At 51.3% G+C, this 24,142-nt stretch overlaps 1 protein-coding gene across 2 annotated transcripts in view; it reads left to right on the top strand.

Annotated features, from left to right (window-relative positions):
- The first annotated feature begins 775 nt into the window (after nt 1-775).
- PLXNA4 (plexin A4) overlaps nt 776-24,142 on the top strand; it is a 477,218-nt gene continuing 453,851 nt past the window's right edge. The window contains exon 1 of one of the 2 annotated variants that reach the window (XM_063323702.1): nt 776-836. The gene's annotated coding sequence lies outside the window, so the exon portion shown is untranslated. Of the gene's footprint in view, nt 837-1,915; nt 2,169-24,142 lie in introns of those variants that run through there. The other variant, XM_063323701.1, reaches the window with a different exon arrangement.

Genomic DNA, 24,142 nt, shown 5'->3' with positions numbered 1-24,142 from the left:
TGCTTGGTGCTGTACAATGTCCCTCCTGAGAGGCAATCCCTGCCTCTGCTCATGGCTATCTCTTGCCGGGAGCGGTGGGACCCCCCTTTACCAGCCACCCCCCACATCCCTGCTGGATGCCTTCGTCTTGTATGGGGTAGGGGGATGCTGCAGCATCACCTGCAGGGTTTTCCCCTCCCTGCCCTGATGTGAGCAAGACCAACATCCCCGAAAGCAGAGGAGAACTCCCCAGTTGCTTCCCCTTCGCATACCCTCTTTCCCAGACCTCTGCGAGACGCCCATCCTCGCGGCGTCAGGGCTCCCCCATCTCTGCCGGGAGGCAGCCCTGTTGCTACGTGCTGCTATCAACACCCCGAGAGCACTGCTTGCCTTCCCACCATCTGCTGCCTGCTCTGCTTTCGGCTCCGGGAGAGCCCAGATACTATCTGCAGCGAGGAGTTCAGGTCTCTGCACGGTGGGGAATGAACTTGGGATTTGCTCCGTGGGGCAACCCGGCCAGGCAGGCCGGCAGCCTGCTGGACATGAAACTCAAGCAGTAAGCACTAATAGCTTTTAAAAAAAAATACTATTATTCCTGCGGCTGCCAGGAATTAAATGAAGACCCGTAGAGCAGAGCAGCTTGCAGCCGCTCTCTAGGATTACTGCTCACCCAAGCTGAGAGATTGATCTTCTTCTGAGCCTCCCTACGCCCGCTCTGATCGGCTCCCCTCCTCGTTTTGTCCTAGCCGGAGGAGAACACGCTGGAGAGGGCAAGGGGAGGCAGAGCCGTGATGCCGGGAAGGGCTTTTCTGGGGAGTTGATGGAGGGAGCCAGCAAGATGCGTTTGATTCCTTAAGGTTTGTTTTTTTTTTTCCTCCTTTTTTTTTGTGGTTTGGTTTGGGTTTGTGTTTTTTTTTTTTTTTTTTTTTTTTTTTCTGGGCAGCGACATTTCCCAATTAGCCCAATCAGGCTGGAGATCCTAGGTGTCAGTAGTGAGTAGGAGCGAGGGAAGGCACCCGGAGGAGAAATCAAGGCAGCCGGAGTCGCAGCCGTGGGAGAGCGGCGGCGGCGGCGGCGCTCGCAGCCCCGGGCGCGCTCGGAGGCGGCGGCTCCGTCCCCATCCCTGTCCCCGTCCCTGTCCCCAGCCCCTGCAAACTTTGATGAAAAGCGGCTTGGGTGTGTGTGTGTGTGTGTGTGTCCCTCCAGAGACAACCTGCTCCCCCCACCCCGCCTCCTCCCCTCTCCCAGAGGTGGGTGGGCTGGCGAAAGGAGGAGCGACTGACCACTCTCTCTGCAACAAAAAAAAAAAAAAAGAAAAGAAAGAAAAAAATGAAAGGAAAGGAAGAGGAAAAAGAACAGAAAGGGATTTTTATTATCTTTTTTTATTTTTAAAATTATTATTATTACCCCTCCCCGGCGTGCGGGGCTCGCGTTGCCACCGCACTTCCACACCTCTTCAGCTTTTTTTTTTTGTTTCTTTTTTTTTTTTTTTGGGGGGGGGGGGGGGAAGAGGGGGGTGTGTGTGTGCGCGTGTGTTATCTGTACGTGTGCCTTGTGTTTGCAAAAGAGCCTGGGTGTCAAAACCCGCTCCGCAGCCACCATTGGCGAGGAGGGCTGGGGGAGGAAGGGCTGGCGAGACAGCCGCAGTGCGAGCCCTCCCCGGCGGGCAGGCGGCGGCCGCGGAGCCGGGCGCGGAGCCGGGCATGGCCCCGTAGCGCATCCCTTGCCTGCACCCCGCCTGCCAGCTCGGCTGCCTGTCTCCCCCCTCCTTGCTTGATTTAGAGGCGGGGGGGGGGGAAGGGCTGGGGGAGGGAGGGAGAGAGGGAGGGAGGGAGGGAAGGGGTGATTTGGGGGGGGGAGTGAAAACTGGAGCTGCGTTTCCCCCCCCTCCCCCCCCCCTCCGCCTTCCAGGCTCTGGGCGAGCCAGACACGGTTTGCCCAGTGCAGAGAGAGGGGCTCCGTGTTCCGCCTCCGTGGAGTATTTGGGATTGGAGAGAGACACACACACACTCACACGCGCACACACACACACACACACACAGAGACCATCTGCAGTGTCAATGCGGCGCCTGCTCTGAAGACTGAAGTGGGGGGAAAGGAGAGGAGAAAAAAAAATTTTACATATAGATATATATATATACACACACACACACCAAAACCCACCCAAAGCAAGCGAGGAGCCTTCCCAGGTAAGGACCCCCCCCCCCCCCTCCCCGCCCCGCCCGGGCAGCGGGGGCTGGCGGGAGGATGCCCCGGAGGATGCTCCGGGAGGGCCGGCGGGGCTGCAGCGGTACCTGCCCTCCACACCTGGCAGGAGTATGGGGGGTGTGGGGGGGCTCTGGGAGGCGCCCCCCCACCGCTTCTCCCCACCCCCGGGTCGCGGGGAGGGTGTCGGGGCTGGCGGGCAGGGACCCCCGCGGGCAGCGGGCTGAGCCGGGGGGTGGCCGGGCACGGCCCCTCCGCCCCTCCCGGGCCGGCTTGGGAGGATGCTGGCGGGGTTTCACAGCGGGGACCCCCGGCATCCCCCCCCCCCCCCCCCCCCTCCCGCGCTCCTCCGCATCCCCAGCGCGGAGGGGACGCGGTGTGTGTGTGTCCCCGCGTTCTCGGTGGCTTTTTCCCCGTGCGCAAGGCTCAACTTTTCTCCCCGGAGGTAGCGGCTCCGGCGTCGCAGCCTCTCCCTAATCACTCCCGGCCATCCCCGGCTGCGGATTTTCCTCCCCTCGGGGGGGGGTGGTGGTGGTATTTTCCCTCCCTCGGTGTCCCAGCTTCTTTCCCGGGCGAGGGGTTGGAGGCATTTGCAAACTTTTCCGGCTCCCGATGAGGTCTCAGCTGGACGGGGCTGGAGGCAGAGCCCTTTTCCCGGGGAGGACCAGCGCCTCCCGGGTGACCGGCGGATGGGGACAGGGGGCCACCCCCAGCGGGGAACACCTAGGAGGGAAGGGAGGGGGGGACACCCCCCACCCACCCATCGTTTCCCTTCCTGCAAGGTGCTGGAGAGTTTGACTGCCCAAATCCCGGCTGCGGAGTCAGCGCTTGCTAAACCTCCCTCCCTCCGTGCATGTGTGTACTGCAACCGAAACCTGCCTATTGATGCTCCTCGTTTATCAGACATATGCCCTTAAATTATGTAGACAGGGAGAAGTGATCTAAACACCGAGCCGCACATGGTTTTGGTGGAAATATAATACTCCGGCAGCAGACGAGTTCCTCCCAGATAAACAAACCCACTTGCTCAGCCCCAGCAGGGCTAAGTGCTGTTTGGGTTTGTAGTGGCTGCATGTGGCTGCTACATACCCAGCCCAGAGGAAACCCTCCTCCTGGGGCCCCATCTGCTCCCCGTACTGGGAAGGGATGCAGCGTTTCCCGTGTCGGATTGGGGTGTAGGACCTGCAGGACTCGCCTTCGTGGAAAGGACCAGGTGGAAAGCGTGTGGCCGCGCTCCTCTCCCGCAAAACTTCCACCCCGCGTCTGCTCCGCTTTGCTTCCCAGCCCTGCCGGAGAGCTCGCTGGAAACGCACCTGATTTTTTCATGGCTTCCCTCCGCCACCGGGATGCGGTGCCTGGGATGCGAGGTTTTGGGGAAAGCCAAGGAGGGTCTTGAGGCTTCCCAGGTCGTGGGGGTGTGCGGTGCGGAGAGGGGAGGTTTGGACCGGGACCCCTGGGACTGCCAGGGGATGCTCTTATTCTGGGGGAACAATGATGGTGTCAGGGGATTTTTACAGCCGATGCAACCACTCGCAGCCTTCTAGGGACTTATCCTGAGCGTGCACCAGCCCTGCACAAATATTTTGGAAGGCATAAAGCGTGCTAACTTCTTTTCTTTATCTGTCCTCTGTTTCACCCGGGTCTTGTTTATAGAAGCCGGTTAAATCTGCGAGCGGGTAGGACCAGTGGAGCATGGGGTTGCTTTGCCTTCGCCGTCTCTGTGATTTTAATTACAGCGTGTGCCTCCCAGTGTGAGATTAGGTGCTTCCTCCCCCTGGCTAAGCCACTGTTTTAAGGTCTCGGGGATGCGAGCAGCGTTTCGTTTGTGTTTTAATTGCCTCGGGAAGCGTGTGTGTGTTTGTTTGTTTGTGTGTGGGACCCTTCAGCAGAGCCGGGCTTCAAGCGGTGCAACAGATGTGTGTGTCTGCTTTTCGTGTGCAGCCGGGTTTAAACGTGCAACCCCAGCCCCGTCACGAAAGCCTGGGATTTTCTTCCCTCCTCTGCCCAGACCCATCCTCCATGGGGGTGTCTCCTTTCCTAAAGGACCAGTCCAAGGCTTTTCCTTTCTGTCCCATCCTTAAATGCGCAGCACTCGGCGATATCAATAAGATGCAAAATAAATGACAGCTGCATGATCTAAGTGTTGTTTATGTCCAAGACGGGTGTTTTAAAATACAGGCTGATGATCAGTCACGGTGCTGTTGGGAAGCTTTTGCTTGATGATCATAACTGCCTTGTAGGCGCTGAAGGCTGGTGTTAAATCTGTTCAGCGAGCAATCCGGCACCTGGCTAGCGGAGGGATGAGCCGTATTGCAAATCCTAAGAGAGATGCTGAACTTCTCCACAGAGGGAGGAAATATTCGAGCCTTTCCTCATGCATTCACCTGCCAGCATCCCTCTCCGCACCCGCAGCGAGCCTGGTGCCAGACAGCCTGTAGATGTGGCAAAGCAAAGGGCTCAGCACAGGCACAAGAGCGGCTGAGATCTGTCGCCGGGGAGGCAGAAACCATCTTTGGCAGCCAGATCCCGGGGGGGCAGTGGGTTGCCGGAGCCGGTTTCATGTTGACTCCCCTGTTTTTTGGAGGGGGAGGAAGGGAGGAGGGATGCTGGAGCCCCCTTTGTGCTGCATCTTTTTCCTTTTACTGAATTGCTTTGTCTCTGTCTCCCCGTTTCCTCGATGTTGAGCGGTTGCAATAAAACCTACCTCCTTCCCAGAGTGCCGGGGTTTGATTTGCGCGCTCGCATGCCCTGGGGTGTAAAGCCTTGCGAGGTCTTACAATACTCAGGTATGCTGAGGGTTAACGCCGTGTAGAAATTAATTTCTTGTTTGGAAGGGAACCCTGAAAAGCTTCCTAAAAAGCTGAGAATGATGCTGGCACGGTAGGCTCGTGCTCCACGTTGGGATCCTCCGTGGGGAGGGTGTTAGAGGCAGAGCTTTTGAGTTTTGGAGCTGGCGGCGCCAAAGTTTGCGGCGTGGCATTGCCTGCAGGTGTTTTTCAGCAAAATGGCATGCTCTCCTAGGAGTCACTTGGCTCTTCGTGATTTATTAGGCACAATACCCCCCTTAAAGTGAGGTCCCACATAGCTGAGACCGAGATCCATCCTCACCCCTTCGCAGCTGCAGTGCTGGGACTCAAAAATCTCGTGTCCTGCCCATGAATCTCCCTCCTCAACTGGGGATGCAATTTGGATTATGACTGTTTCCCACAGTAAAGGCCTCAAACCGCTTGATGTTGAAATAAAAAGGCCTTTCTGGCCCCCACCAGTGTGACAAAAGGCTTCAGAGGGCTCTTTCTTACTCCTTGCTTCCCTTCTTGCTTGCAAGACTCAGTTAATGGACACCAACGGCTCCAGGCGCCCAAGGCAACGAGACTTCCCGTCTGTGCAGAGTCTGGGCAACTGCAGGATATCAGCGATGAGCGCGCTTCCCTGCATGACTGTCTTCGGGTGAAAAGCACTTTATATCCCTTAGGTTTGAGCTCTCAAGGAGCCTGCAGCAAAAAAATACTGAAATAAATTCATAGGGCTCCCCAGATGTTTTTCACTCAGACCCTGAAGTATTTTAAAACAGTGAGAAAGTATTCTCGTTCCCCTGGTACAGATTGGGAAACTGAGGCATGGAGAGGCAAAAAGGATCAGTCCCCATTTATTGATGGAAATTCTCACCCACCGCCATGAAATACAAACTGAACCCCAAGTGGTACTTGGAGATGAGAGCAGTGAGGGGTCCCCTGCCCTTGCACCCGTGCTTCAACAGCCAAGAGCAGTGCTTGGTCAGAACTGGACACTTTCAAGATGGAAATTTTTCCAGTTAAAATGACGGATGGGTGCTTTAAGCTGAGAAAATATCATCTTAGGTTAGTGCCTTGGCCAGGGGGCAGCTGTGCTCACATCAACTTTGGTTCCCGTATCTTTAAAATTGGGTACAAAAAAACCTTTGGGAATGGAGAGATCATAGCAAAAAAAAAAAAAAAAAGAGCTGTGTTGTGGTTCTGACAGTCTGCGTGGCGATTTTCTGGGACTGGCATTCCTCTTCATTTTTTTTTAATATTTTTGACTCATCCCTGGAACTGTCTGGTTTTCATTGTTCTTCGTTGGTCCATGTGCTCCGCTAAGTTTGCCTCGTCCTTGCTTGGTTGCACCTCGTAAGGTGCTGAGCAGCCACCCATCTAAAAGGTGCCAAGTCTCTGCCCTTCACCCCCTGCAACAGGAGCCAGCGTGGTGTGGCATCTGTCCCACAACCCTTTCCTTTGAAAATAAACAACACCTCTGTGAGCCCTTAGAGATGCTCTGAAGGCTTTAAACGGGCGCCCTTAGGTTTGGAAACCCAACGGTCATTTCATTTTAGACACCTTTAGTTCATGCTCCAGCCAACATGAACCTTGCTGGGAACGCGTGCTCTTCAAACGTGATTCCTGGAGCAATGTTCCCATGGAGGAAGCCAACTTGTTGAAGTATAATGTTCCCAGCTGCTGCTATCTCAAATACTAACGTTTGTAGAAGACATCGAGTTCTCAGGGCTGGAGGAGAGCCTGAAGACCTGAGTGGGAGCCGTGGTTGGGTTGAAACCTCCATCCCCACTCTGCTGCCTACCAGCAGGTGGCTTTGACCTTACTTGAGGGGGATTTCACTAGAAAGAGAGAAGTTCATCTGCAGATTTAGTGACTTGCTTTTACTTCAGGCTTTGCTGTCGAGAAGGCTTTCCAGTTTTTTTTCTAAATACTGCATGCCTCAAAACAGAAATCTGGACCCAAAAGGCAAGAGACTGAGGTTCATGGGCTTCTTTTGCGCAGGAATAAACAAAAACTGCCACTGGCCATGGCTGGATCTGCACTGGTGACCCAGAAGGGAGACCTCGCGTTGCCATCTCTCTCGCCTCCCACGCCTGATCTCTGAGTTTCCTTCCAGCTACGTTATCCATACAGGAGTGATCTGCCGGGGCTTTCCCACCACGCCACCGGCAATAAATTCACGGGAGCTGACTGGCACTTGAATTTGCCTTGTCCTTCTGACAGGACGAATGTGTGGGTCTAATGCAGATAATATGGGCTAGGTTTCCATTGCAGGCATTTGCATGATATATACTGGCACACCTCCCCCTCCTCTGAGCTCGTGCAAGGGCCAGAGGAATAAATCTTGACGCTTGGTGAACCCTCGCAGCCAACGCTGCACCAAACGCGTGTAAATGTTTGCAAAATGAGCCATCCCGACCCGCTTGTTATTTCTCCTGGAGCGTAAAACAGTGCGTGGGGGAGGAAAGGTGAGGCTGCTGGCGGTTTTGTTTTAATCCCAGTATTGTTTTCCTTTGAAATGAAGTGATGCTGGACTCGGGGACCGCGTGTGGATGGTTAATACTGTTGTTTCTTAAGTGAGGAACGTGCACTTGCCACCAGCAGCCCCCTGACACTCATTCACGAAGAGCCTCACTGACGAGTGTCTCGGCGTTAAACTGTTTGGTGACTTGAGTTTAGAGTTATAGGAATCGGAGCGATGAATTAGCAGTAAATCAAAGCCCGGGTGGCTCCGTACCCAACTGCGGCAAGATTTAAATTAAAAATATCTTGCCGAGATGAAGTACTCATAAGTCAAGCACTGGCGTTGTGTCAGTCTGGGCTTCGGCGGCGAGAGCTCGGCCCCTTTGAAACAGAAACCACGAGGAGCCCACGTATTGATCCCCAGCTGAACCGGGAAATTGCCACTTCATTTCTTCTATTAAATGTTCTTTCTTTTCTTTCCTTTTCGCCTTTTTTCCCCCCCTCTGAAGGGAAGACGATCGCGCTGGGAAGTTGGGAAAAGGTTTGCAGATTCGCTGCACGTGCGTGTGGCCCTGTTTGACTTGGTTAGAGCATATTTGATTGTGAAAAGGGATTTATTTGTTTTTTTTTTTGTGGCCGGGGATTTGTCTATAATGTAGTGCTGGAAAGAAAACTCATTTAGAGACTAAGGAGGTGTATCCTGTTACAATTGCCTATTGACGGAATAGCAAGCGCTTGGTGTGCAACACAGCTTTATTTTACTTTAAGGAAACTTATTCTGGGCTGCCAGACGGAGACTTTGATTTGCTGGAGAGCTGCCCCATAGCTCTGAGCAAGTCCCTTGGTTTCTTGTTTCCCCATCTATCAAACGGGGGTGGTCTTGTAGAAGTGACTGTCCCTTTGACCATCATCTAATAGTCATTTTACTCTAATGACCTTTACAAATGACTCACTTTTCGTAAGTGAGATGATAAAAGCAGGGAGGTTCTGGGTGGGAACTTGCTCATCGGTCTGAGGAGTACACGGCTAATAGCCGCTAACGGCCACTGGCCCATCCCTGGGCAGCATCACCTTCTGCTGGCTGGGAAGAGGCTTTCAGAGATGGTGAGGGGCAGGAGGCTGTTCTACGTTGGGGGAACAGGCTCTGACACCATCACCCTGCAGGGGAGCGGAGAGAGGTGAGCTGGGAATAGAACCATGCCAGCTGTGGAGCTACTCAAAGGCTTTTGCTTGGATTTTTCTTTAACGGACAATTTAGGGGAAAAAAAGAATCCCAAACCCCATACCCAAATGAGGATGGTACGTCTGCTTGACTTGCTAGCTTAAAAAAAGTGAGTTTCTGGGCTGTTTAGGGAACCCCCTTTTATTTGTCAGGGATTTGGTTTAAATTTCTGGTTCTTGCAAAAAGCAGAGCAACGCGTGGGATTTTGTAAGCTGTTACCCTGAGACGTGTATGTATTTGAACGCCCAATTTTGGGCATCTCCTCTTTTTGTTTGCATCTCACCCTTTGTACTCTCCCCTTCGTGATGTCCTCCTGGTTGGTTGGGGGGTTGTCCTCTGCCACTGTCCCCATTCCTTCCAGCCACCCTGGAGCCCCAGGACTCATTTGGAGGGTTGCAATGACCTCGATGCCTGGTGCTATTGAGGCTGCATAACCCATCACCCCTTGGACCCTGGGCTTCGCCTCTCCAGAGCATCTAGCCACCCCCCCACAGCCACCTCCCCTGGGGAGGGCAGCGCTTGGGGACAACCCGGAGGGTGAGTTGACAGTTTAAGTCCCTGCTCTGCCTCCACCGAAGTCACCTCCAGGAGGGCAATTGCCTCCTCACCCTGAAGACGGCAGGATCAGCTCTGAGTTTTCCTTCTGCGCTTAGCTGCTATGGTGATGAGTTGCTATAGAAACACATAGTTAGCATTATTATTTATTATTGAAAAGTGCTTCTTTTCATCTCTTAAACGCAGGGTCGTGGCAGGAAGAGCCCGATGCTGGGTGCGGGGTACTGCCCACCCTGTCCACACAGGTCGGTGGGTTGAGCTTCCCGGTGAGCCAGGCTTTAGCCATGCTGGAGGCAAGCAACCGTGCTGTGCTGGCCCAGCGGGCTGATCTGGTTAAACAAATCCCCCAGTATGTTCCCGTCACAGGTTCCTTCCTTCGTCAGATCCATCCTTTGGAGGGGGATTTGAGTGAAGCGTTTCATTATAATGAGCTTAGTTATTTCCAAACTAGTAATCGCATGTCACCATTTGGTGCAAAGGGTTTGCATTAAGTTCTGTAATAATATGTCTATTCATCCATCACAAATACTATATTCACAGGACCTTGTAGCGATTGCCTGGTAAATACCTTCTCTTATCTCTTTGCATGCGCTGCTCCTTGTTGTTTGCTGAAGTCCCCCGCTCTCTGCAAACCCATCCCTCCGTGCTGGGAGGCAGGGAAGCTCCTCCGATGCTACTGTCCCGGGCTCCTGCTCTGCCTGAGCCCCCTCCCCGGAGCTGGGCACCCGGCCAGGGGCTGTGCAGGACAGACCCCTCCGGGGCTGGCAGCAGCCCGCGTGATGCCAAGCAGAGCGAGTGCTGCTAAGGATGTTGCTCTGCCTGCCCTGATTGTCACTTTCCAGATGCTGTGGGTGGGACAAAGCCTGCTTTGGGGGCTCCTCTTGCTCCCCAGGAACGGGTGCGAGGGGTAGGAGCAGGTATCTTCTGTAGGCTGGGTGCTGACCAATGCTCTTGGCTGCGAGTTGCCGCAGAGGGTCCTGCAAGGAGCCCATTCATACATCTCTCCGGACACATCCGTTGGTTTTGGGAATGCGCAGGCACAGCAGGGAAGCAAAGCCGGATGCGTGGTTCTCCTGACTGCAGCCACTGGGTTCACGGCTTCCCCTGGAAGCTGGTGGCACTGTAGAGGTGGCTGTGCAAGGAAACCTCCCTCCATCCTGCAGTCCTTCGCATCCTGAGGATGCTGCAGCCACTGTGGAGGAGTGGGTTGGTGGGGCCAGGAGGTGAGGGGCTGGGAGGATGGATGGATGGATGGATGGATGGATGGATGGATGGATGGATGGATGGATGGATGGATGTATGTCCGATGTCAGGAGGCACCAGGAGGAGCAGGGTGGCTTTCTGTCTCTTGCTGGGGCACATGCAACGTAGCCTGGAGGTGGAGGGCTTGGCTTTGCTTGCAGCAGGGATTAGCTGTGCTGTTCTTCCTTCTTCCCCTCCTAGGTCTAAATGACTCTCTGGAAAATGCCTGGTGAGGGAAAAAAAAAAAAAAACACAACAAAAAAAACAAAGGAAAAAAGAGAACAAGGCAGCTTTTCTTGCTGCAGAATTAACAAGTCAGGGGTGAAGTTTCAGGGCTGGTCGGTGTGGCTGCGGGGGGGGTTTGCTCAGCCCCTCCTCATGCAGTTGCTGCAGGTGCAGGGCTGGGCTCTCCGTGCAGCAGCTGCAGATGCTCCCTTGGGGGGAAGAACCCCTGTGGGGTGGGGAAGGATGCAGGAGTGGATGGACCCATGCAGCATGCTGGATATGAAGGGATTGGGGCATGGGGAAATCTCTGCTGTTTCTTGCACATTGTGGCCCTTGAAGTTCCCTGAATTCTTCCTGGTCTCCACCTTCCCCAGCCTGCCAGACTGGACTGGGAAACATCCTTCCCAGCCTTTGAGGAAACAAAAGGAGGCTTTTTAAAGCACCCCCTCGAGCAGGAATAAAACACCTTCCTTTGCAGAGCCTGTTTCATCGCTTGAAGTCAATCCCTTTGGGCTTTGTATTTTCCTTCTTGGAAGCTGTTCTCCCTGCAGAGAAGAGAAAAAAAAACCCAGGGAGCAAGAGCAGGGCTCAGGGGAGCCTTCCTGGGAAGTGTGGGTTGGAGGTGGATGGGGGGGAGGGTCCACTGTGGAGGTCTAGAGGGACAAATGCTCACCCTTCACTGTACCAGAAGCCCCTGCAACCCATCCCACGAGTTCAGTGTTCAGTTGTTAGAGTAGGGTCGCATCCAGCCCGTCTCTGTGGTACTGATGGTTGGAAGCAACCTGCTGGAGTGGGAAATGCTCCGGCATGTCCTGCACGTGTCAACCCCTCCCCTGCTCCTGCTGTAAGGAAGCTTAGGACTAAAGGGGAGCTCCCTTAAAGGAGGGAAGCTGGCTGTGGCAAATGAAAGCTTGCTACGTTTTGGTAGGGTCACTTAGATTCACTCAAGTTGACATGGGCCTGGAGGAGTCGTGTTTTGCTTCTATGACCCCTTTTTCTCTACCCTGAGCTGCAGCCAGCTGCTTGGATACGGGGTTGTGACCCTGATGCATTTGGAGAGAAGTCATCCAAGGGATGGCATGGACTTGGGACTGGTGTGAGATGCCCCCTTGGATCCCACCAGTGGTGAGACCATCAAGTCTCGGGTTTCTCTCCAAATGCCTGCTGAAGGCAGAGTCATTTTGGTTGCTGGACTCAGAGCACCTTTGCAGCCTCTGGCTTTCCCTGCCTGGCCTCCGCGGTAGCTCCAAGAGACCAGGAGCTGCTCACCTTGACCAAGCAAGTGCAGGAGGCAAGAGGCATCCTTGGAGCTGCACCTCTCTGCCTGTGGGAGGGATGGAGAATGGAGTGGAGAGAGGTGAGCCATGTGCAGCAGGAGCTGGATGCTAAAATGGCCTGTCAGAGCCATTCAGGGTTTTTTTTTCCTCCTTTATAATGGAGTTGCTGCCCTTGCCTGCCTTAGGAAGGCAAACATCTCAAAGGGATGCCTCTGAATGAAAGTAAGAACTTTTAGGACAAATTTATCTCCGCATAATATCTCAAAGAAAGCACAAAAAGGAAATGGCAAGCGGGCATAATTAGGTAAGTATCACCCATTAGGAAGGGGAAGGAGCTATCAAGTCGATTTCCATTTCCTTCTTATTTTACATGCCTGATTTTTCCGACTCTCCAGGAGGCGGTGTGTGAAGTAGGTCTCTCCTTAGCTTGGAGAAGTAAATAATCAGAACATGATGCGCTCCAAAGCTCTTCCCAAAGCTTTCCAAATCTGGACTAAGCTAAGGATTTTTAGCATCTTCACAAATCTGAGCTTTCCAACATCCGTGAGACCTGGTAGGGACTTATTTCCCACCTTCACACAGGGGAACCAAGGCGCAGGCAGGCAGCAGGGCTTGTGTCTTCTCGTTGTGACCTGCTTGTACGTATTTCTCTGTTTTACCTATTCTGCATGGAAATAGAGATAACTCCTTGTCTTCTGGTTGCTTCCCAGTGTAAATCTGGGTGTGCACAGTGTGAACCCATGAAGATACCTTGTGCTGCACTGGGAAGTGTGGTAGGGCTGAGTTCCCGCCCCCCCCGGCCACCACCTGGTCCGCCCCTACCTCATCCCAGCATGTCCTGGTGTCCTCCCATCCGGGCGACCCACTGCTTTGCTCCGGTGTACCCAAGGTTGTTCTGGCTTTTTACCTCTTAGGATAACACGTCGCAGTGTGGGCTGCGGTTACGGAGCCATCGGCGGGTGCCTGTAACACATTTTTGGCAAGGATGCAGGATGGCTTGCGCCCCACCAGCCTGCAGGAGAAGGGCTGGCTGCCCCCCCTCGCCTGCCCCCCTGCTGCGGAGTCTGTAAGTGGTGTTATTAAAGGGAACTGCTGTCATTGGCACAGTCAATGGCTGACACAAGGCAGCCCTCAGACTTTGACTCATCTGCAGCTCGCACACACACACACACACACACACGCAGGAGCCAGAGAAAAGGCAGTTTCTCACATGCATCACCCTTTTTTTCAGCTGTTTGGGCCCTTTTTATTTTCGTTCATTTTAGAGAAGAATTCTTGATTGTCCTACAGTGTAAGAGAGAGATTTGGGTTGCAACGTACTACCAGCATGTGCCCAGCTCTCTCATTCATTTGTAGCTGAAGTTGGGGTCCCTTTTTCCTTAAATACAACTACACGCACGCATCTCTCTCTCTGTCTCTCTCTGTGAGTATGTTTTATGCATATACATAAAAATACACATTTATATGCAGGTTTCTACACATAAAGGCAAAATACACATGGTTAGAAAATGCCAATCCGGTCACCCTGCACTTTTCACGGATCGTTGCTAATTTTGCCCGCAGTTCAGGAAAGGTCTTGCGGGTCCAGGATGAGATTTCTGGAGAAGGAAGAGCAGCCAGATTTTAGGAGGGGTTTAGGGCAAGCCCAGTTCTCCTTTTTCCTCCAAGATCCCTTGATCAGGCCCTGGTGGGAGAGGGTTTTCTTCCTAGATTGTAGGGAGGAGAGGGAAGGGAAGAAAAAGTTTGAGGTTTTGCTCCACTGCAGAACTGGGAATCATAGAATCATAGAATGGTTTGGGTTGGAAGGGACCTTAAAGATCATCCAGTTCCAACCCCCCTGCCCTGGGCAGGGACACCTCCCACCAGCCCAGGTTGCTCCAAGCCCCGTCCAACCTGGCTTTGAACACCTCCAGGGATGGGGCAGCCACAGCTTCTGTGGGCAATCTGGGCCAGGGGCTCACCACCCTCAGAATAAAAAATTTCTTCCTAATACCTAATCTAAATCTGCCCTCCTTCAGTTTGAAACAGTTACTCCTCATCCTATCATTAAACTCCCTGATAAATGGCGCGATCTTGGAAAAAGCTTTGTGTCTGGGAATGCGGCTTCCTTTGAGCTGGGTTGCTGTAATGCTTTTCAGGAGGTGCTGGTCTCATGCAAAGAGGTCACAGAAGGGCTGTCAGGGGTAGAGGATGAAGGTTGTGCACCACTTCTCATCCCTCCAAGCGGCTCGGGCTGGAGCTTGGCCGTGAGCACTCAAGTGGGGCAGCACACGTTGCCACGAGCCTGGAGGAGATCCCAAGCAGATTGCCACTTGGTGACAATCTGCTGTCTCAGTCCTTGGTCGCGCGCGCGCTCCTGCTCCAGCAGACATTTCTGGGGCTCCCTCTGGTTGATGCACAAGGTGCATTGAGCCACATTTCGCCCCAGCAGCAGCCTTGGTGGCCATGCAAGGCTTCTTTCTTGCTCTGCATCCCCTCCTTCTGTGTACGTGTGTGTGTGTAGGATAATTTTAAGGCTTCTCCAAGTTACAGTGTGATGCTTAAAGTCTGTGCTCCTTAGACTTGCAATAGCGAGTCAGAAGAGAAAAACACGGAGCAGTTTCACTTGGTGGTTGTCCTCCCTCCTGCCTTGCTTCTCCTTTCCTGCTAATGCAGGCAACAGAAACAGCTTTATTTTATAATAAGCAAAAAGGTCTCCAGGTGCAGGTTTGTGCTTGCCTGTCTCTTCTCCACTGCTCTCTGCCAGTGGGTGACTTACTTTGCCACCCATAATTAGCCTCTTCCAAGGTCTCGTTGTTGCTGGGCTGAGGCAGAAGGTTTTACAGCAACTGCCTATTCCCAAACACAGCAAAAATAATCCCTTCCTCAGCTCAGTGTTAAGAAGGGATGGATTTTAAACTGATTTACGTTGTGGCTGAAGCAGAGTGGTCAGTAGAAGGGACCTCAAGAGGCCCGCAGCAATGCCATTACGTGGTGGGGAAGGTGGACGGAGGGGTGGAGGATGCGTGTGTCAGCCTTCCCACGCGGAGGAAGGAATCAAATATCTGCCCTGTATCAAATACCACGCTCGATTCCTGCGGGACCGAGTTATTGGTGAGGAGGAAGCTGACCTTCTCCTCTCTTTATGAACTGAATCTTGAGTTTGCTTTGGTTTTGATGGTTTTTTTTTCCCCCTCCTGTTACAGAGTGCAATACTTCATTTCACCGGAAATAACATTTTCTTCATTTTCTCCTTTGGTGTGATGTTTTTAAGGTGCTGCCCAAGATGAATAGGCCTTCTTCCCCTTAGCTTTTCTTGCTTTACACTTGGCTTGGCACGGTGGAAGGGGATGCTGCTGCCTATGCCTGTGTGGGACCATTAGCTGTGCTGGAGCCCGGGGATATTCCCCTGTCACAGCTGCTGAGCGTGAACAAATTCTCCTGGAGCTGGACAAACATGTTATTATTTCAGTAGTCACACCCCAGCAAGTTTGAGAATTAAAAGTAGTCAGCATTTCCCTTACTGCCACACAGATCTCTCCTTCTTTTTCCTGACTGTCTTATCTCCAGCCTTCCCCAACACAGCTTTTTCTGCAAATCCTTTTCTGCACGAGCTGGACTTGAGCATCTTCAGAGCAGCGAGTCCTTCAGAGCCTCTCCGTTTCCTTTTCCTTCCTCTTCTGCCTGCGGAGCGCAGATTTTTGGAAGCTCAAGGGCTCTGTGTTTCCTGTGCATAGGTCCCTTGGAGACATCTGAAGCTACTTCGCTGGAGTTCACAGGCGACTTTTGAAAACGTTGGCCATTGCGTTCGTGTGTATATATATATATATATATATATATAATCTGTTCTCTCTTCCCTCCTGTTTTCTTTCTCTGTCAGGAATCCAGCTGTGCAACATGTGGCACTTGTAGGACTTGGAAGGCAGGAAGATCAAGCAAACACAGAGCTTTCAGCAAGAAGAGATAAATTTCCAGAATAAATTTAAGCCACGTAGGCCCAGTCTGTTTTAGTTTTAAAGCCCCGCTGGTAGTGATGTGTGGGAGCTGTAGATATAAAGCCAGGGAGAGAAGAAGAGTTTATTTGTATTATTTCTGGCACCTTGGTAGAAAAACCTCTGTTCTGAGTTCGTGGTGCTTGGCACAATGTTAGTCTGCACGGACTGTACCAGGGAAACTGCCTGTTGAGCGCTACCTTCGCGCATGGTTTGAAGGCAAAGAAAAAAAGGGAATTATCCGCGCTGAATGAGAGAGAGAGAGTGTTGTAGCTGGAAGAGGAAAGTGCCGGATTCGTGGGGGTGTATGGGATGCAGATGGCCGCAGAGGAGAAATATCTTGTTATTAATAACCCATTGAATTGCGATAGCATTTTTACACCTGTGTACGCTGCCTACAATTTTTATCCCGGCTCTCCGGCATCTGGCAGGACCACAGCTGTGAGCTGCGGGCTCCCTTCTGCAGGCAGCTGAAGGGGATTTCCTATTTAGTGCAGAAAAAAGGACAATTCGGAGTTTGATGGGTCCCATGGTATGGAGCCATAGGCATGGACTTGCTGGAGCGGGGTTTGGTCCACACGGCATGTCCTATGTTTCCTGAGCGTGGCTGCTGACACTGGCCCAGCAAGGGTCCGTCTGGCAAAGGGAGCTGCTATGTGGGCTTGCTGCTTTTTGGAGAAGTCCGTGTTTCTACTTATTGCTCTGCTTTGTGTTTTACTAACTGAAACAAAATAAGTAAGTCCAGAAATGGCGTCTGGATGTGCTCCTCGGGTCTGTCCCAATAAGCTCAGCAGCACCCAATGCTGCATTCAGCCAAATGCCACCACCAAAACCCCAAACTTCATTTCCCTTCCTCTCCCCCTTGCCTTTTTCCTCTAGTCAAAGCAAAAGATTTACAGCTGCTAACTTTTGAAGCGAGAACAAATTTCAGCCCAACCTCCCGTCTGAGTGGGTGCCTCATGTCATTAAAATACATCTGCAGCCACCCAAGCCTGCCCAGCTGGCCCCAGGCTGCGTGTCCCAGCCATGAAGGAGCCAGGGCAAGGCACTGTGTGCTCCAGCCCCTTACCCGAGGCCCCCGGGGCCTGGAGAGCAGATGATGCTCTCCACGAGCAGGAGGGATCGTAGAATCACAGAATGGTTTGGGTTGGAAGGGACCTTAAAGATCATCTAGTTCCAACCACCCTGCCATGGACAGGGACATCTTCTGCTAGACCAAGTTGCTCAAAGCCCTGTCCAGCCTGGTCTTGAGATGCTCTTGATGCTCTTGAGGTCTTGAGATGCTCCAGCCTTGTGTCAAAGCAGTTGTGACTGCATCCCCAATGGGCAGGGGGTGCATGGGCACAGGCTTGCGTGCTTTTTGCAGTATTTGCGACTTGTGCAGGGCTCAAAGTGCAGCTGTGGGATCCTGTGGGATGAGGGAAGAGATGAACAAGCCTGATTTTGGAAAGAGGAATGAGGGGAGAGGTGGAGGCAGTGGGAAAATGACGGCAGCCTTGCCCTCTGCAATGCAGCTTGGGGGGTGGAGGGCACGTGGAAAACAGTCCTCTGTGGGTCTTACTCATTCTGCGCCTGTGCATCTGTTTTGTAGTGTTTCTTCAGGTCTCACAGCCTGTGTTATCAAGGTCTCCATTTCTAATGAGCAGGATTTTACCAACAGAGAAGACCTTCCCATGCGCCCTCATTGAAAATGCCCCTTGTCTCACACACAGGTGCCTTTAGGCTGTGCGAGCAGAGATGAACAAAGCAGATGGTGTTTGGGTCTGGATTAAATTAGAGTTTGGGGTGACATTTTGCTTGCAGCTGACTCTAAGCAAACAAGTAACTAACTTTCTTCTGGGTAGCACGACCCAGATCTGAAACCACTGGTTATTACAAACCCATAAACTATCTTTTGCAGACTGAGCGGGCTCATAAGCCTGTTTCTGGTACTGGGTTTTCTCTGTAACACCTATCCTAATGCAGCCTAACGCTTTGTGATGATGGATCTGCAATTATGAGGCTGTGCAAATAGCTAAAACAATTGCATCACCCTCCAGAGTGATTTGTTGATTCGTTGATAGCGCTAGGCATTTGTTCGTGCAAACGAAGGGTTAGATCCTGCAAAATGCAGAGCACTTGCAGCTTCCATCCATGTCTGAGTGTCTGGCCCAGGGAAGATATTTATGGAAGGAGAAAGAGAGTTTTTTTTTCTTCTTGCAGGTGTGCTTTGCAGCGGCAGCAAGCTGTCTACAAAGTGCCATTGCTGATGGCAGCCTGACAGTGTCTCCTCTGGAAGTTTGTCAGTGTGGGGAAGTGCATGTACAAATTGCAGAAAGCTTTAGTGGCAGAGCAGCTGGGGCAGCCACCTCCTCCCTTCCTCCCCTCGGCTCCCCAGGCTGGGTGCCAGCAGCAGGACTCCGCGCTGTAGCATTTTGGGAGGCCCTGGACGCACCCATGCAGACTCACGGCTGAAGGCGGTGACCACAGAGCTATTTAAAGTAGCTTCAACAATGACACTCGGGTCTATAATGCACTTATTCTGCTGATGCTGGCAAAATGCTGGTGGAGTGGATGGGTTTGAGACTGATGGGAATTTACTGCTCTGGAGACATTTTTTTGCGTGTGTGTGTGTATGTGTTTGTGTGTCCCTCAAACGTAGAATCAAAGAATGTTTAGAATAGAATCATAGAATTGTTAGGCTTGGAAGGGACCTTAAAGATCATCTAGTTCCAACCCCCCTGCCATGGGCAGGGACACCTCCCACTAGATCAGGTTGCTCAGAGCCCCATCCAGCCTGGCCTTGAACCCCTCCAGGGATGGGGCTTCCACCACCTCTCTGGGCAACCTGTTCCAGTGTCCCACCACCCTCATGGTGAAGAACTTCTTCCTAATGCCCAGTCTGAATCGTCCCATCTCTAGTTTTAATCCATTCCCTCTAGTCCTACCATTACCCGACATCCTAAAAAGTCCCTCCCCAGCTTTCTTGTAGGCCCCCTTAAGATACTGGTAGGCCACTATAAGGTCTCCTCGGAGCCTTCTTTTCTCCAGACTGAACAACCCCAACTTTCTCAGTCTGTCAATGAATTGGAAGGGACCTTAAAGCTCATCTAGTTCCAACCCCCTGCCCTGGGCAGGGACACCTCCCACCAGCCCAGGTTGCTGCAAGCCCCGTCCAACCTGGCCTTGAACCCCTCCAGGGATTGGGCAGCCACAGCTTCTCTGAGCAACCTGGGCCAGGGTCTCACTACCCTCACAGTAAAGAATTTCTTCCCAATATCTCATCTAAATCTCCCCTCTTTCCATTCAAAACCATTACCCCTCGTCCTATTGCTACACTCCCTGAAAAACACGCACCAAAGGAGGTGATAATAGAGAAAAATAGCTATAAAGGAGGTTCCCTTGGTGCTGCACCCATGGCTCCACAGAATTGTTGTCTGGTCGCTGTGACACTGAGCTGGGGAATTAAACACACGGGCTGTATCTATGTCTGAGCCACACTGACTCTCTGTGACCTTGGCCAAGTCTTCACCACCCTGGACCTCTGTCTCCCTGGGGCATTTCTAGACTGAAACTTCTGGAGGTGGGGACGTCCTCTTAGAGCCTCTGGTCACCCTTGCAAGCCACAATGCGTTATTTTACTGTGTGGGACTGGAAGGGCCCTTCAGGACAAGGTGTGATGTGCTCGTGTGAGCTATGGCGGGACGGTGAAATAACAGCAGCCTCATGTCATCAGGCTCTGCGTCACCCCATCCTCCCCTGTCATTCAGGTGGTTTTAACATATCTAGGAATAGTTTGTAAATAAGTTCTGCTGCTCGCAATTCTGTTAATTCTCATAATTTGGTAACTCACTCCAGACTTGACATTGAATTTTGGTGTTGAGAAGGAATTGGAAAGGGGATAGTGTTGTCCTTTGCTCAGGAAGACCTCCTGCAACCTCTTCTCAATGCACACAAGAGGGTTAGGGAACATGCTGGTTAAATCTGCAGTAGTTCAGCAGCTTCACGCTCTTTTTTCCCTTCTTTTCCGTTCTGCAGTTGCTTTTTTTTTTTTTTTTGATATGCATTTTCTAAGCTCTTGAACAAGGCAAAAATGGGAATTTCTCCCCAGAACTTTAACCTTGTGTAACTGATTTGACCTCCAGATTTGTCAGCAGCTGGAGAAAGCCCATGTTAGGGGAATCCGGAGGCTCAGGAGCCGTGGGATCAATGCCCCATTCATGAGGAGGGGATGTTTCAGTGGTTACAGAACTTGCAAGTCTGCAATCTGCCCACATTTCCCAGTCTCTGCTCATATCCCTTTTGCTAAATTGTGTCTGCCCAGTTTTTTCTCCCTCCTCCACTTTCCAGCCTTCCCTTCCTTGTGTTGGAACATCCTTCTGTTTTCCTTTCCCATTGGGTTAATTAAGCCGAGCTGTAGTGTAGGTCCATCAGGGAGCAGAGAAGACTTTTCCTCAGCAGCAGTGCTTAGCACCACAATACCCTCCAGCTGACACAGAGTCAGGAAAACCCCCTTGGTCCCTTCATCCCTGACTTTGAGCGTGTTTTATGCCTCCTGTGGTGGTAGCCCAAACACTGTCTGATCCATCCTGGGATCAGTGGAAAAGGCAAAATCTTTACTTGCCATGCATGTATTATTAGATGCTGTAACTTGGTCAAATTTAGACAGATTTTCAGGTGTGGCCAGAAGATCCCCATGACAGCAGGAGAGGACCTGCCCAATTTTTACTACCTGCTCCAAAGCTTTTCAGTAAGAACGGAAAGAATATAACCGAGGCCAAACACAGAGAAAATAAAAATGAAAATCAACAACTTGCAAAAACTTTTCTCCTAATTTAGTTCTCAGAATTGCCCGAGCTGTTCTGAATGCAACTTTCTACGGCGATGTTAGCCCGGAGGCAGACACTGAGCTGAGGAAATTGTCTCCTGGGCGGTTCAGGTCTGTCAAAGTAATGAGGACCTTAAAACCGAGTCTCGGTACAGAACATGTCAGACAACCTGAGCTATAGGTGTTGCTGCTCCTGCTCAGTGTAATTATGCATGCACGCGCTGCCCTGCACCGGGAGCACAGGAATTGCATCATTTTGTGCAAAAATAAATGTGTCTGTATGCTGTACAGGATAGATTTGTGTATCTCCTTGCAAACGCGGCCCCTGTGTGTGTATACAACATCAGCTCTCTTCTAATCTTCCTGTTAACAAACATAACAGGTGATTATCTTTTTACCCATATTAGCACAATTCTGGCTCTTGTCTGTATCTGATCCTGGCCGGAGGTGTCCTGTCAACCTCAGCCGTATCTTGAGGCTGTCAAGCATGATTTGGAGCTAGTTATCCTGCAGCAGCAGCCGGGCAGGGCTCTAGGAATAACTTCCCATTGGCCTTTGTGTGCGTTGGCAGCAGCCAGCTTGTCCTCTGCCTTGCGGTGACAAAGTCACCGGAAGAGAAAAATGAATAGAATTAATAGCAAATTAGTAATAGTTTATCCAGGGATTTTTTTTTTTGGAAGGGGGGTTGAGTTTTTTGCATCCGATTCTCTGCTGAAAGTACCTGTTGTGGTCTGCAAAATGGGGCATCATGTGGTGGGATAGATATCAGACTGCTTTTTTGTTGTTTTTTTTTTCTTTTTTTTCCCCCCTGAAATGCTCACAAAGCTGCTGCTTCTCAGCGCTGTGTCCACACTGCTTCATTAGAGCTGTCGGCAGAATGAGTAGAGTCAGAATCACACAGAATCACAGAATGGTTTGGGTTGGAAGGGACCTTAAAGATCATCTAGTTCCAACCCCCTGCCCTGGGCAGGGACACCTCCCACCAGCCCAGGTTGCTCCAAGCCCCGTCCAACCTGGCCTTGAACCCCTCCAGGGATGGGGCAGCCACAGCTTCTCTGGGCAACCTGGGCCAGGGGCTCACCACACTCACAGTAAAGAATTCCTTCCTGATATCCAATCTAAATCTACCCTCTTTCAGTCTGAAGCCGTTACCCTGTGTCCTATAATTACATTCCCTGATCAAGAGTCCCTCCCCATCCTTCCTGTAGGCCCCTTGGTGCTGCTGGGCTTGGAATAGTGTCTCAGCTGGATGTCTCTGCTAGTGCAAGCATGGGGATCTCCATCGGAGTCCTGTCCCTTCGTTTGCCTTTTGGGTTGGGTGACATCTCAACTGCCCTTCAGAGGGCTTTAGCTAAAGCCTTCTGAAGTGGAAGTCCTCTGAAGAGGACGTCTCTCATTTGGGCTCATCTTGGGTGTTTTTTTCCCAGGGGGAATTTCAGTCTGAACACAGCAGCTGCACTAAGCCCTGTTTCGTTTTGAATTTCACAAAATGTACTTTTATGCTGGAATGCTTTAAAGTTATAAACAATTTTCATCCAGTTTTTATTATATTTGTAGTGGAAAGTCAAGTAAGTAGATTAGGGTTGTTCAAAAAATGTCTATTTCGTGCTGTATTGTTTCATTTGTAAAGAAGAGGTCGTGCTCTACAGCAGTCTCATATCTGCAGAAGATGCCTGGAATTTAGGGCTGGTGAACTTTGGGGCAGAAGTAGACATTAGGAAGAAGAAGAAGAAGTTCTTTACAAGCAGGGTGGTGAGACACTGGAACACGTTACCCAGAGAGGTGGTGGAGGCTGCATCCCTGGAGACATTCAAGGCCAGGCTTGATGAGGCTCTGAGCAACCTGATCTAGTTGAAGATGTCCCTGCTCACTGCAGGGAGGTTGGACTAGATGACCTTTAAAGGTCCTTTCCAAGCCAACACATTCTATGATTCTATGATTCTAAGCATAGACTTTTCAGCCTCCTGACATCTTTTAAAGATCTCTTTTCAAGCCCATGGAGTCAGCAGAAGTAGATTACTTCAGCTAACACGTGCAAGTTATGAACTAACCTGATTGTGACCTAATTGCCCTAGGTGCTACAGAAACATGGACAAAGGCTGTCCCTCATCTGAGCTGCTCAAGGGCTGAAAGGCAGAGGCCAGTTGCTGGAAGAGCTGCCACGTAGAAGGCAGAGTGCTAAAATAAATGGCATGTGTCTGCCTGGGAAGTTCATGGGTGCATAAAGACCCACCCAGAAGCATTTAGGAGTTTGTTCAGAATTAGTAAGTGTAGAGAAAATGAAACAAGAAAATGTCTAATATTATTTTTTTTTTCCCATAATCTCCAGTACAGATGTCGCTCTAAAAATATTGCTAATGGTTGCAGTAATCTGAAGCTTTCCTTTAGGTTTGGGAGAGCAAATGCCAGTCAGCACGGCTCCTTCCCATCAGTGATAATGTGTGTGTTGGACCCAAGATCTGGCTGAGATTTGAGATGGTCCAGCCACCCCTGTTTTATAGGACTGTACTCGCTCATCTGCTCTCTTCAGCCACTCACGTAGGAAGCTGAAGATGAAGGATTTGCTGTGTCAGATCTTTTCACTGGCCCCATCCATGGCTAGTGGTTGCTGCTCCAGAACGGCTTGGATACCTGCCATAAATGAAAGGAGGAAATTTTATGCTGAATAAAGCATAAAGGGAGACTCCGTTCTCGCCTCTGCTGCAATCCCTGCATCACTGAACAGAATCATCTGTCTCTTTCCTCCCAGTATTTACAGCATTTTCTTTACTTGCCTACTCCTTCTGTGTGTTCAGCCTGTTTCCGACTGTAAGGTTCGGAACAGCCGCGGAATGGATGGTCCTTACTCTAGAGGAGCCCAGATCTCTGTGAGTACACAGCCGTCCTCTGCATTAATCACATTGGGGTGGCCAGTTATACACTCTTCGTTTAGGAGAACTTCCCATACTCTCGGAACCATCAAGTACTGGTCACTGGCAACTGAAGCTCATCTGGTTTGCAGATAGCCTGATCCTGTGCAGCAAATCCACCGGCTCTACATCCCTCTGAAGCTTTATTTCCAAACCTTATTGCCTCTCCTGGTATCATCTCTGATTTTACAAGTCCTGTTGCTTTTACCCTGGGTCTCTCAGGCTGCCCTGTTCCAGCTGCCTTTTGAATATGTAGTGAAATCTCAGACTTTGAAGACTGGGGATTCTCTCCTGGCTTCTTTGCATTTGGTTTCCCCACCTCCAAATACAGATCTTGGTGCTCCAACAACCAGGAGATCAAGATCTAAAGGTTCTGTTTTTAACTTTAAGGCCTACATTTTATCCTCCTAGATGTAGATCCAGAGAGTGAAATAGCCAGTGATCACAAAGTCACCGTGAATATGAAGTTATTCTCTGTGCCAGGCTTTGGGGAGA

This window comes from Chroicocephalus ridibundus, chromosome 1, assembly GCF_963924245.1.
Source record: "Chroicocephalus ridibundus chromosome 1, bChrRid1.1, whole genome shotgun sequence".
NCBI classification, from domain to species: domain Eukaryota; kingdom Metazoa; phylum Chordata; class Aves; order Charadriiformes; family Laridae; genus Chroicocephalus; species Chroicocephalus ridibundus.
The sequence above is the reverse complement of the archived record's forward strand: the minus strand, read 5'-3'. Positions and strand labels throughout refer to the sequence as shown.